This window comes from Artemia sp. Qi Xiang Cuo, chromosome 19 (assembly GCF_049724085.1).
Source record: "Artemia sp. Qi Xiang Cuo chromosome 19, ASM4972408v1, whole genome shotgun sequence".
Lineage (NCBI taxonomy): Eukaryota > Metazoa > Arthropoda > Branchiopoda > Anostraca > Artemiidae > Artemia > Artemia sp. Qi Xiang Cuo.
In genome coordinates this window covers 4,934,843-4,946,106 of record NC_142812.1, presented here as the reverse complement: position 1 = coordinate 4,946,106, position 11,264 = coordinate 4,934,843, and positions in this window count along the sequence as shown.

Sequence of the window (11,264 nt, the reverse complement as noted above, 5' to 3'; positions counted from 1 at the left end):
AATTATATATAACACAACCAATAGTTAAAAAGAAAATTCCATAGAAATTAAGACGATTAAAGGTCATTAGAACTATAGAGCTCTTATTCTATCAAAAAGACACAAGGAACTGTTTTTTACAATTTTATTATCAGTGACAGTCTAACAGACCCTTAACGGCCTCCTTAAGAAGAAGAGGTGAAAAACAATGTCCAGACTAAAGTATTATAAAAATGTCCAACACAAAATTTGCAGCAAAATCCATCTAATCATAACAATTGCTGCTGCGATAAACCATATTCGTCAGTATTAACCCAGTGGTCACTCTAGAAAAGATCACGTAGGAAGAATACGAGATGATGAGCATTTTGGTATATTTTTTGTTTCGTGGTCTTTGTTTCTGGGATATATCATTTTTCACTGTAAATGCAATGGCGGTATTATTATACGGAAATGCTGGTATCAACCCTAGAAATCCAACTGCATAAAGGAATGAACAAAACACCAAAATAGCATTCTGGCGACAGAATGATGTCAAAGGACATAAACGGCACATCGTATTACAACAAAATGAATGAACTGGAGTTGCAATGAATGAGTGAATGAATGAACGAACACTTTGGTACCGCATGCTGTTTGATATCATTACATTAGGGTTATAACAGCAGTGTCATTTTGTTAGTGACTCTGCCGCACACGGAGCTTTGATTTAGGCTTTAAAGCGAAGATCATCATGAATGATATCTCGTAATTTGATAATTATTCTATATTAATATAGTATATTGTTACTGTTGCTTCTGATTATATAATTGCTTCAGTAATTATAGAACTCTGATTATATATATACACGGCCGCATATGAAAGGGTAAATGCAGGGCATTCTTTAAATCGTAAAAGCAATATTTGAAGATTTCAGAAAGAAAAAATAGAAAGAAAAGAGGATCTGGAGATGCAAGAATATTTTTGGAGTAGGGCCTTCTAAGTACTTGGTATTCCTTCTATCTTTTTTAATCCATACCTTTCTTCGTTGTATAGTTGTTACTATTTGTATAGTTTTGCACTAATGCCTTGCCAAAAAAAGAATTCAGAATTACTTAACTGCTCGAAAAGAGCAACTTCAAACAGACGAAAGACTGACAGACGAAGAATTTACAAATGAAGCCTTATGGTTTAACTGCAACGACACAATGATAAGGTACAACCTATCTTAACCTGTTTTTGCAGAACAAGGATTTAAAAATGTTTTTAAAAGGTCTGTGAAAGAAAAAGATGGGCTCTGTGTTGGCATGCGTTAAAGCTAAATATGAGTATCTTTCATTTCATAGTTCCACTGGCCTTGAATTTTTAGAAATAGAATTATTATTGATAATTATTCTATATTAGTATAATATATTGTTACTGTTGCTTCCGATTATATAGTTGCTTCAGTATTTACAGTATTCTGATTATAGATATAAATGCCCTCATATGAAAGAGAAAATGCAGGGCATTCTTGAAATCAGCAAAGCAATATTTGAAGAGGGCAAAAAGGAAACGATAGAAAGAAAAGAGGATCTAAAGAGGCAAGAAGATTTTGGGAGTAAGGCCAAATTTGAAAGTAAGGAAGTAATAACATGACCCCTCCCCCCGAAGCCCCTGGGGAAAAGTTTTCAAGTTATGATTTTCTGCATATTGTTTAAGTGTAAAGTATAGTTTTAGTTATTGGGAAATCTGCATACTTTTTTCTGGTGGGTGTATCTTAAAATGTGCATGAACCTACTGCTTAGTTTATTTACCAATCGTTTTTGTGAAGTTGAGTTTACGGGTAACGTTAGACGCTTTTTGTATGACAAATTTTGTGATCAGCCATTGCCTTTCAAAAAGTATAAGTTGAAATTGTTATTGCCCAGAGCAAATGCTAACCACAGATCTCTTCCATTCATCAGGCAATGGGGAAAAAGCTTTTTATTGCATGATCTTTCTGATGAACCGTTCATTTTTGTAGTGTTGTGAGAAAGTGCAACTTAAGCATAAAAAGTAAAGGTTGTAGACCGGATGTAAAAGAGAGTTAAATTTAGCGAAACACTAAGCCTTGCATTTTTACAAAATAATACATGACAGAAATGATTATCACAAACGTCTTTATTTACTCCAAATGGTTTTTACAATCGTAAATTGCGGTTATCCAAGCTACTTTCCGTTTATCTGTAATTGTCCAACCGGCATATTGAATAAACTTTAGAAATTAAAGTAAATTAGCTGCCCGAACCATACATGCATAAAAAGGGACAAAATCACGAAAATGTAAGGGTGACAATTTATTGATTAAAATTTAGGAGGAAAGTTTGTTGTCTATTTATATTTCCTATAGCGAAACTGTTACTGTTTTTTTTTATCGTTATACACCTGATTAGCTTTAATCCGCAGAAAATCAATGTTAATTGTCAAAATGATCATAATAGGTAGTTAGTCTTTCACACCTTTTAACTATTTACCTTGACATGACTTTTAGAATTAAAACAAATCGTATAAAGCCATGATGTGAATGGTATATTTATAACAGTTTCAATATGGACTCTGAAATATGTAACAATCTAATTGTAAGTAGCTCTCTCTGCTATTAAAGGATTGTCTTCTTCTTCTTTGAATATTCTCATTTATTTGACTGAAATCGCTTAATAATAATAAAATATAATATAAAAAGCTTCTGAGATCTAGATTTCAGGAGATTCCAGCTAAATGTCTTCTTTTTCTTTGAATATTCTCATTTATTTGACTGAAATTGCTTAATAATAGTAAAATATAATATAAAAGGCTTCTGAGATCTAGGTTTCAGGAGATTCCAGTTAAATGTTTCCTTTTTCTTTGAATATTCTCGTTTATTTGATTGAAATTGCTTAATAATAATAAGAAATAACATAAAAAAGCTTCCGATATCTAGGCTTCAGGAGATTCCAGTTAACTGTCTTCTTTCTCTTTCAATATTCTCGTTTATTTGATTGAAATTGCTTAATAATAATAATAAATAACATAAAAAAGCTTCCGATATCTAGTAAAGAACCGGCCTATTATGCCAATTAAAAAATATTCATAAAAGAAACAAAAATTTTCTAGTGCCTCTTTTAAGTGAACAATATGATTGGAGGGCAGCTAAGCTCACCACGCTCCTTTTTTTTCGTCAAAGTATTTGGATCAGCATTTTTAAGTAGTCATTTTGTTCAGCATAGCTGAAAGGTTTAATAACTATGCCCTTAGAGATAAAATGACCCTTCCCCCCTCTGGAGCCCCTGGGGAAAAGTTTTCAAGTTATGATTTTTTGCCTATTGTTTAAGTATACAGTATAGTTTTAGTTATTGGGAAATCTGCATACTTTTTTCTGGTGGGTGCATCTTAAAATGTGTATGAACTTACTGCTTAGTTTATTTACCGCTCATTTGAGTGAAGTTGAGTTTACGGGTAACGTTAGACGCTTTTTATATGGCAAATTTTGTGATCAGCCATTGCCTTTCAAAAAGTATAAGTTGAAATTGTTATTGCCCAGAGCAAATGCTAACCACAGATCTCTTCCATTCATCAGGCAATGGGGAAAAAGCTTTTTATTGCATGATCTTTCTGATGAACCGTTCATTTTTGTAGTGTTGTGAGAAAGTGCAACTTAAGCATAAAAAGTAAAGGTTGTAGACCGGTTGTAAAGGAGAGTTATATTTAGCGAAAAACTAAGTCTTGTATTTTTACCAAATAATACATAACAGAAATGATTATCGCAAACGTCTTTATTTACTCCAAATGGTTTTTAAAATCGTAAATTGCGGTTATCCAAGCTACTTTCCGTCTATGAGTAATTGTCCAACCGGCACATTGAATAAACTTTAGAAATTCGAGTAAATTAGCTGCCCGAACCATACATGCATAAAAAGGAACAAAATGACGAAAATGTAAGGGTGACAATTTATTGATTAAAATTTAGGAGGAAAGTTTGTTGTCTATTTATTTTTCCTATAGTGACTTTTTTTTTTTTTTTTTTTTTTTTTTTTTTTTTTTTTTATCGTTATACACCTGATTAGCTTTAATCCGTAGAAAATCAATGTTAATTGTCAAAATGATCATGATAGGTTGTTAGTCTTTCACACCTTTTAACTATTTACCTTGACATGACTTTTAGAACTAAAACAAATCGTATAAAGCCATGATGTGAATGGTATATTTATAACAGTTTCAATATGGACTCTGAGACATGTAACAATCCAATTGTAAGTAGCTCTCTCTGCTATTAAAGGATTGTCTTCTTCTTCTTTGAATATTCTCATTTATTTGACTGAAATTGCTTAATAATAATAAAATATAATATAAAAGGCTTCTGAGATCTAGATTTCTGGAGATTCCAGCTAAATGTCTTCTTTTTCTTTGAATATTCTCATTTATTTGCCTGAAATTGCTTAATAATAGTAAAATATAATATAAAAAGCTTCTGAGATATAGGTTTCAGGAGATTCCAGTTAAATGTCTTCTTTTTATTTGAATATTCTCGTTTATTTGATTGAAATTGTTTAATAATACGTAATATAAAATAACATAAAAAAGCTTCCGATATCTAGGCTTCAGGAGATTCCAGTTAACTGTCTTCTTTTTCTTTCAATATTCTCGTTTATTTGATTGAAATTGCTTAATAATAATAATAAATAACATAATAAGCTTCCGAGATCTAGTAAAAAACCGGCCTATTATGCTGATTAAAAACATTCATAAAAGAAACAAACATTTTCTAGTGCCCCTTTTAAGTGAACAATATGATTGGAGGGCTGCTAAGCTCCCCACGCTCCTTTTTTTCGTCAAAGTATTTGGATCAGCATTTTTAAGTAGTCATTTTGTTCAGCATAGCTGAAAGGTTTAATAACTATGCCTTTAGAGATAACATGACCCCTCCCCCCCCCCCGGAGCCCCTGGGGAAAAGTTTTCAAGTTATGATTTTTGCATATTGCTTAAGTATAAAGCATAGTTTTAGTTATTGGGAAATCTTCATACTTTTTTCTGGTGGGTGCATCTTAAAATGTGCATGAACTTACTGCTTATTTTATTTACCGTTCATTTTTGTGAAGTTGAGTTTACGGGTAATGTTAGACGCTTTTTATATGGCAAATTTTGCGATCAGCCATTGCCTTTCAAAAAGTAGAAGTTGAAAATGTTATTGCCCAGAGCAAATGCTAACCACAAATCTCTTCCATTCATCAGGCAACGGGATAAAAGCTTTTTATTTCATGATCTTTCTGATGAACCATTCATTTTTGTAGTGTTGTGAGAAAGTGCAACTTAAGCATAAAAAGTAAAGGTTGTAGACCGGATGTAAAGGAGAGTTACATTTAGCAAAACACTAAGTCTTGTATTGTTTACCAAATAATACATAACAGAAATGATTATCGCAAACATCTTTATTTACTCCTAATGGTTTTTACAATCGTAAATTGCGGTTATCCAAGCTACTTTCCGTTTATCTGTAATTGTCCAACCGGCATATTGAACAAACTTTAGAAATTCGAGTAAATTAGCTGCCCGAATCATACATGTATAAAAAGGGACAAAATCACGAAAATGTAAGGGTGACAATTTATTGATTAAAATTTAGGAGGAAAGTTTGTTGTCTATTTATTTTTCCTATGAACTAGTGGAAAATAGGTATTTTCAAGATATAGATGGGGCAACTGTTCCCACTACCCCCACCCATAAGTTAATGTTGCTCCTTACTTTCACTTAACAAAAAAAAGTTGTTCCTTTTTTTATTGCAGTGAGTGGTGTAGAAAAGTTGTGACCCGTATTCTGGTCTGTTCTTTTTTTTCGAATTGAAAGAAAAAAAACATGTTTTTTTTTTAAATATAAAGTTAGGAGCGACATTAGAACTTGAAACACGTAGAGTTTATTTTTGTTGATTTAGTTTCATTTAACTTTACTAACATGATATTTTATTTTTAAGTTTCAAGAGGCACAATCAATCTTTGATTGTAGCCAATGAAGAGAAATGTCAGTAACTGAAGAGAAGGATCAGAGAAAATTTTTTATATACTGAATTTAAAGTTTAAAAAAGAAACTCAGTTTCTTTTTTAAATCCAATCTATTATTTGGATTTAAAAAAGATGGAAAGATGTAAAAAAAATGTTTTTTTATTTGATTTCTGATGGTTACGAAATAATGGCGGGAAATCCGGCTCCCGCTCCATGGAAAGTTCTTCTCATGTAAAATAGTCCCCCACTCCACCAAGAAAAATTCTTGCGGTCAATTTCAAATCCCCTTCTCTGTGGAAAAGTTTTCATTTAAATACCCAATTCCTAGTATAAAGTTGATCCCGGAGAAAATTTTCCCGATAGAATTTCTCCCGTGGAACCCCCCCCCACCCCCAACGAAAAGATACTCTAGAAAATTCTAACCTGGTGACAATTCCCCTTAAAATCTCTCCATCTAAAATAATATCAGAAAGAAGCATCTTATAAAAATAACATACCTGTGTAAAGGCAAATTCAGCTTGTCGCCAAGTCTTTTCTTGCAACATGAAATAACAATTCTCAAAATCTCAATGAAATCAAACGTATAAATTAACGCGTTTGCTTGAGGCAAAGAAGAAAAAGCGCAAGGAACTCGCGAACTCGCAAAATTCCATGCAATCTGGTGTTTATTTAATAATATGTCTATGTGACCCAACACTGAATGAAATATTTTGAATATTTGTAAAACCCAAAGCTGATCTTTCTTGTAACTTGATACGTCTCTGTAAAACGTGTTTGCTGACAGAAGTCAAATATCCCCTCCTGTAACCTGATATGATTTATATTTGTTTGGGTTCTTGGGCGCTGGGCAACTGGTTTTGTTGAATAAAAAGTCACGAAGTCTTTTAACAGTGGGGCACCTATTACATTTTATGGTAAATTCCTGGGACATTGTTTTTCACTTAATAAAAATATTGTATATGGCATAATAATAATATGGCATAATAAATAAAATTTAATTTTCATAATGATTTAACATACATTGAATATTATTAACTTTGAAGCAATGGATATATCAATTTGCAATGTGAGTACAGTTTACTAAATTTCTTAATTTATTTCCCAATAAAATCGTTTTACCAGCCCACTAGTAAATTCAAATTTCAGGGGGACATAACCCCCCTCCCCCTCCCCCAACCATACAAGCCCTACAATTTGATGACTATAGTCGCAAGAAAACGTAAAGTACGCTCTTTTTTCTATTATGTAAATAAAAACCCTCCCCCACTGCTCTGTTTACGAGCTTAATTCTTTAGAAATAGTTATTTCGTTCAAAATGTCCATTTTTTCCATTATGCATTTAAGATGTGTTGTCTTTTTTCCGATCTATATAGAACCAGCTGTATTAAAAGAAACTGTTAGTTTTGGAGAAAAGGGCAGCACGCTTGTATTATCACAGATTATTAGATAATGCCTTTGTCTGATTCAAGACATGTTGACTAACAAAAAACCCGTGTTACTGACTGGAAATAAAAAATTTTACCAAGAATTATCTGAATAAATATTATTTGGACGATTGTTTGATTGATGAAGGATCTCCTAGAGTAGTTATAGTGTGATAGTGGGCGCTATATTTAATACCCCGGTAAGCAAGTGACTAGAAAAGACTGAAGTTGATTTTTTTCCAGGACTTGGATATTTAGATAACAACTTAAAAACGAACAAAGCTTATTCATGAGACAGGCGGCACTAACATGAATTCAACGAGAGAAAGCGTTATTCACTATGCACCGCGATCACTTTGTAGCAAGGTAACGGCAACTTCTATGGTAAGCACCATTTATCAGAGGAGTAAGGGGGGTTCAGTTAAGTGAGGGTTCAGTTGCATGGGGGATTCAGAAGCTTGGGATTCAGTTAAAGAATACCTCCTTGAAAGATATATTGTTTTAAATGTATTTTATAGTTATTACCAAAACGTTGCGATGTCTTTCTCACACCAACTAGTAAATATTTATTAGGCCTTTTTTTTCTGATCAATTATTTTCAGTGTTAGCTAATACAAAGTTGGGTAGGGGGAATGTCACCTTCTCGACAGTTATTGATTTAATGAAATTTATAGCCATTAACCAAACACTGCATTATGTTTCTCACACCAACTAGTAAATATTTATCAGGAATTTATTTTTTCTGTTCAATTATTTTCTGTGTAAGCCAATAAAATGATAGAAAGAGGGAAATTATGTTTTGAGTGGGTAAAAAAAAATTGGCATAGTATTAACTTTATAAAATAAAGAATATGTCACATGGAAAATAAAGCCATTTTTACCATTTCAAGCCTGAGAAAAAAATACGACAGAAGAAAATAAAAATACTGGAATTAAAAACAACGACTGACATCTGGGATACTGTACCACTAAGCATGGAGGAGGAGATGCATCTCGTAGATCAAACTGCTTCAGTTGAAAGATAGTATAGTTTCGTGAAGAGCTGGGACCATCAAGCACAGTGCTATGAGTTAGACCCCTATTTGCATTTTAATTTTAAATGCTATTACTGATCCGGGTAAAACCAACACCAATATACCTCATTCTTTATTCTAACTTAACTTGTAGGAATAGGACTTCATTCCAACAACTAAATCAGTTTATTTATATATAATAGTGAACAAAAAAAGACTATTAATTTTCTCCATTCTTCTTCTTCTTCTGATCTTGCGCCCATGCCTCCTTCTCACTCGGAGTCAGTCCCCGTCTTAATATCCGGTAGAAATTGCATATCCCGCTTGTTCTTCATGCCTCATTATATCCGTCATGAGTGATACAGTGAGTGTCATTGATCGTATCGTCCAGATCTACACATGAAAATTAAAAGGCTTAAAATAAATGGAAGTTCTATAAGATGTAATGAACAAAAATTATTGCTTCGTAAACAATCTAATTTTGATAACGAAAATGTATTAAAAAGGCCGTAAAAAAAAATTTCAAGATTGTATTGATGAGAATTTGGATAACATATGGTTCTCATTCCCATTGAGTGAATAAGAAGATGTGTTACTCTGAAATCTACTTGTGAAACATAGAATTATAAAACCACTGATACACCCAGAAATTCAACAATTAAGGTGTTGTAGGAAAATACACGGTTAAAATACCCCTTTAAACATGTACAACGACTCGACTGATAGAAGAAAAAGGATACAAATTCCATATATTTTAAGCCTTTTAATTTTCATGTTTAGATCGGGAGCCTAGGATCGATGACACTCACTGTATCACTCATGACGGATATTATGAGGCATGGAGAACAAGCGGGGTATGCAATTTCTACCGGATATTAAGACGGGGACTGACCCCGAGTGAGAAGGAGGCATGGGTGCAAGATTAGAAGAAGAAGAAGAATGGGGAAAATTAAGTCTTCTTTTTTTTGTTCACTATTATATATAAATAAACTGATTTAGTTGTTGGAATGAGTATAGTATCTAAGCCTTACGCTGAAGTGTACACTTTCTTATTCTGAGTAAGCACCTAATAAAACCCTTGTATTTCAATTTGTGTTCGTAAATAGTAGTAGGTCTTAGGAGTGAGCCTGCATGATTCCCATCTCTCTCAGGGACTCGTAAGACCTAAGGTAAAATTCCAAAGGATAGCTTTATAATCGTGTAAATTAGTTCCGTTGCTATTAAATATTAAAGTGCTTCTTCGCAGGCTAACGAGGTCAGGAGGAAGAAAAGTTCAATCTTGAGTACACCATAATGGCATTCAGAAGACAGATTCAGACATATCTGACATTGTATTGCAACTCAATGAATTAACTGACCGGATGTAATACGAATTCCTCTTTATATTGTTAATCCAATTTTGGGTGCTGAAGAAATACCATTTTTCACTGTGAATACAATGGCTGTATCATTTACAGGGCCGAATGCATTAATGAACTGGCCTGATGCGATCTAAATTCGTATTTATATTGTTGCTCGAATCTGAGGAGGTGTGGAAATATTTGCATAAACTCCTTTTTCACTTCATACATCAGATCAAAATAAAAAAATTTATTTATATCATTAGCCCAGTATTTTACATTTGCCTTAAAGTTGGGCCATATTCTAGAATATTCTGTTGCTATTTTACCTCGTATACTTCTACTGTTGGATTGTATTAATTTAATTCATTTTTTAACGCAATCCCCAAGTATTGGTAATTTTTAACAATGGCTATATCTCGTATGACAATGACAGTGTTGGTCTACCCCTTAGCCTGGATGTGAATCTAAAATTGTAAATACCCCTCATTAGACGATCTTAGCCATCAACTATTAAAACAAAGTTCTGACAGGTGATTAGAGAATAGTCTTCTATTTAGAAATGTATAAGGAGAATCAACACCTTACATTTTTCTGGAATCTGGTATTATTTCTGGTAAATTATGATATCGGCAAAAGTAATAATGCTTTTATATGACGATAATAAAAAGTCATAAGATCAAGAGAATTCAATTCGACTACGGGAAAGAGGTGGATCTCTAACAGTCACTCGAATGGCCAGCCTCAATAACAAATTATAATGGTGTGTCGCAGATTTTTTTATATGGGTTGTATCACTTTTTCGGCCAAGAAAAACTAGCCGAATGTTTCTTTTATTAATTCTTAACAAGTTCATTTCTTTTATATTCCTCCTAAGTCTCCTGTTTATATTGGAGTGCACTTCTTTTCTTGTCTAAACTTAATTTTTCTGCTTTAATTATACTATAAGACCAAGCAATATTATTCAACAGGTTTTCTTTTAAAAATTCCAAACAAGTTCCTTTTCTTCATATGCCACTTAAAACCTTCTTTTTATATTAGTCTACATTCATTTTTCATATCTAACCTGATTCTTGGCTTTACATATACTCTATTACCAAGCAATACTAATAAAAAGGCATTCAATAATTAATTAAAATTCCTGGCTGCCAATTTTGATTGTTCCAGTGTTCACCCAACTAAGAAAAGTTGGAATATTGTCCACACTTAAAATAACTCAGATGAGTAGGGTAATAAGTCGGTCCATCTTTGAAAATAGTTTTATATATTATGATGTCTTTGTTTAACTGTTTCAGGGCTGGAATCAGTAAAACGAGTGGACAAGCTAATAATGCTTATTCCTAATAATATAAATATTGGTCAAACTTAATTAAGCCGAACTAAATAATTAAAAGCTGGTATAATGTTATAATACATGTAAATAAAAATCCTGTTTCAAAATAATGGTCCAACATACACCCAAAAATCTAAGAAGTGTCTTTTTTCCTTATTAAACGCAATCTCCTATGATACTTTAAGAACCTTTGAAAAATCTAT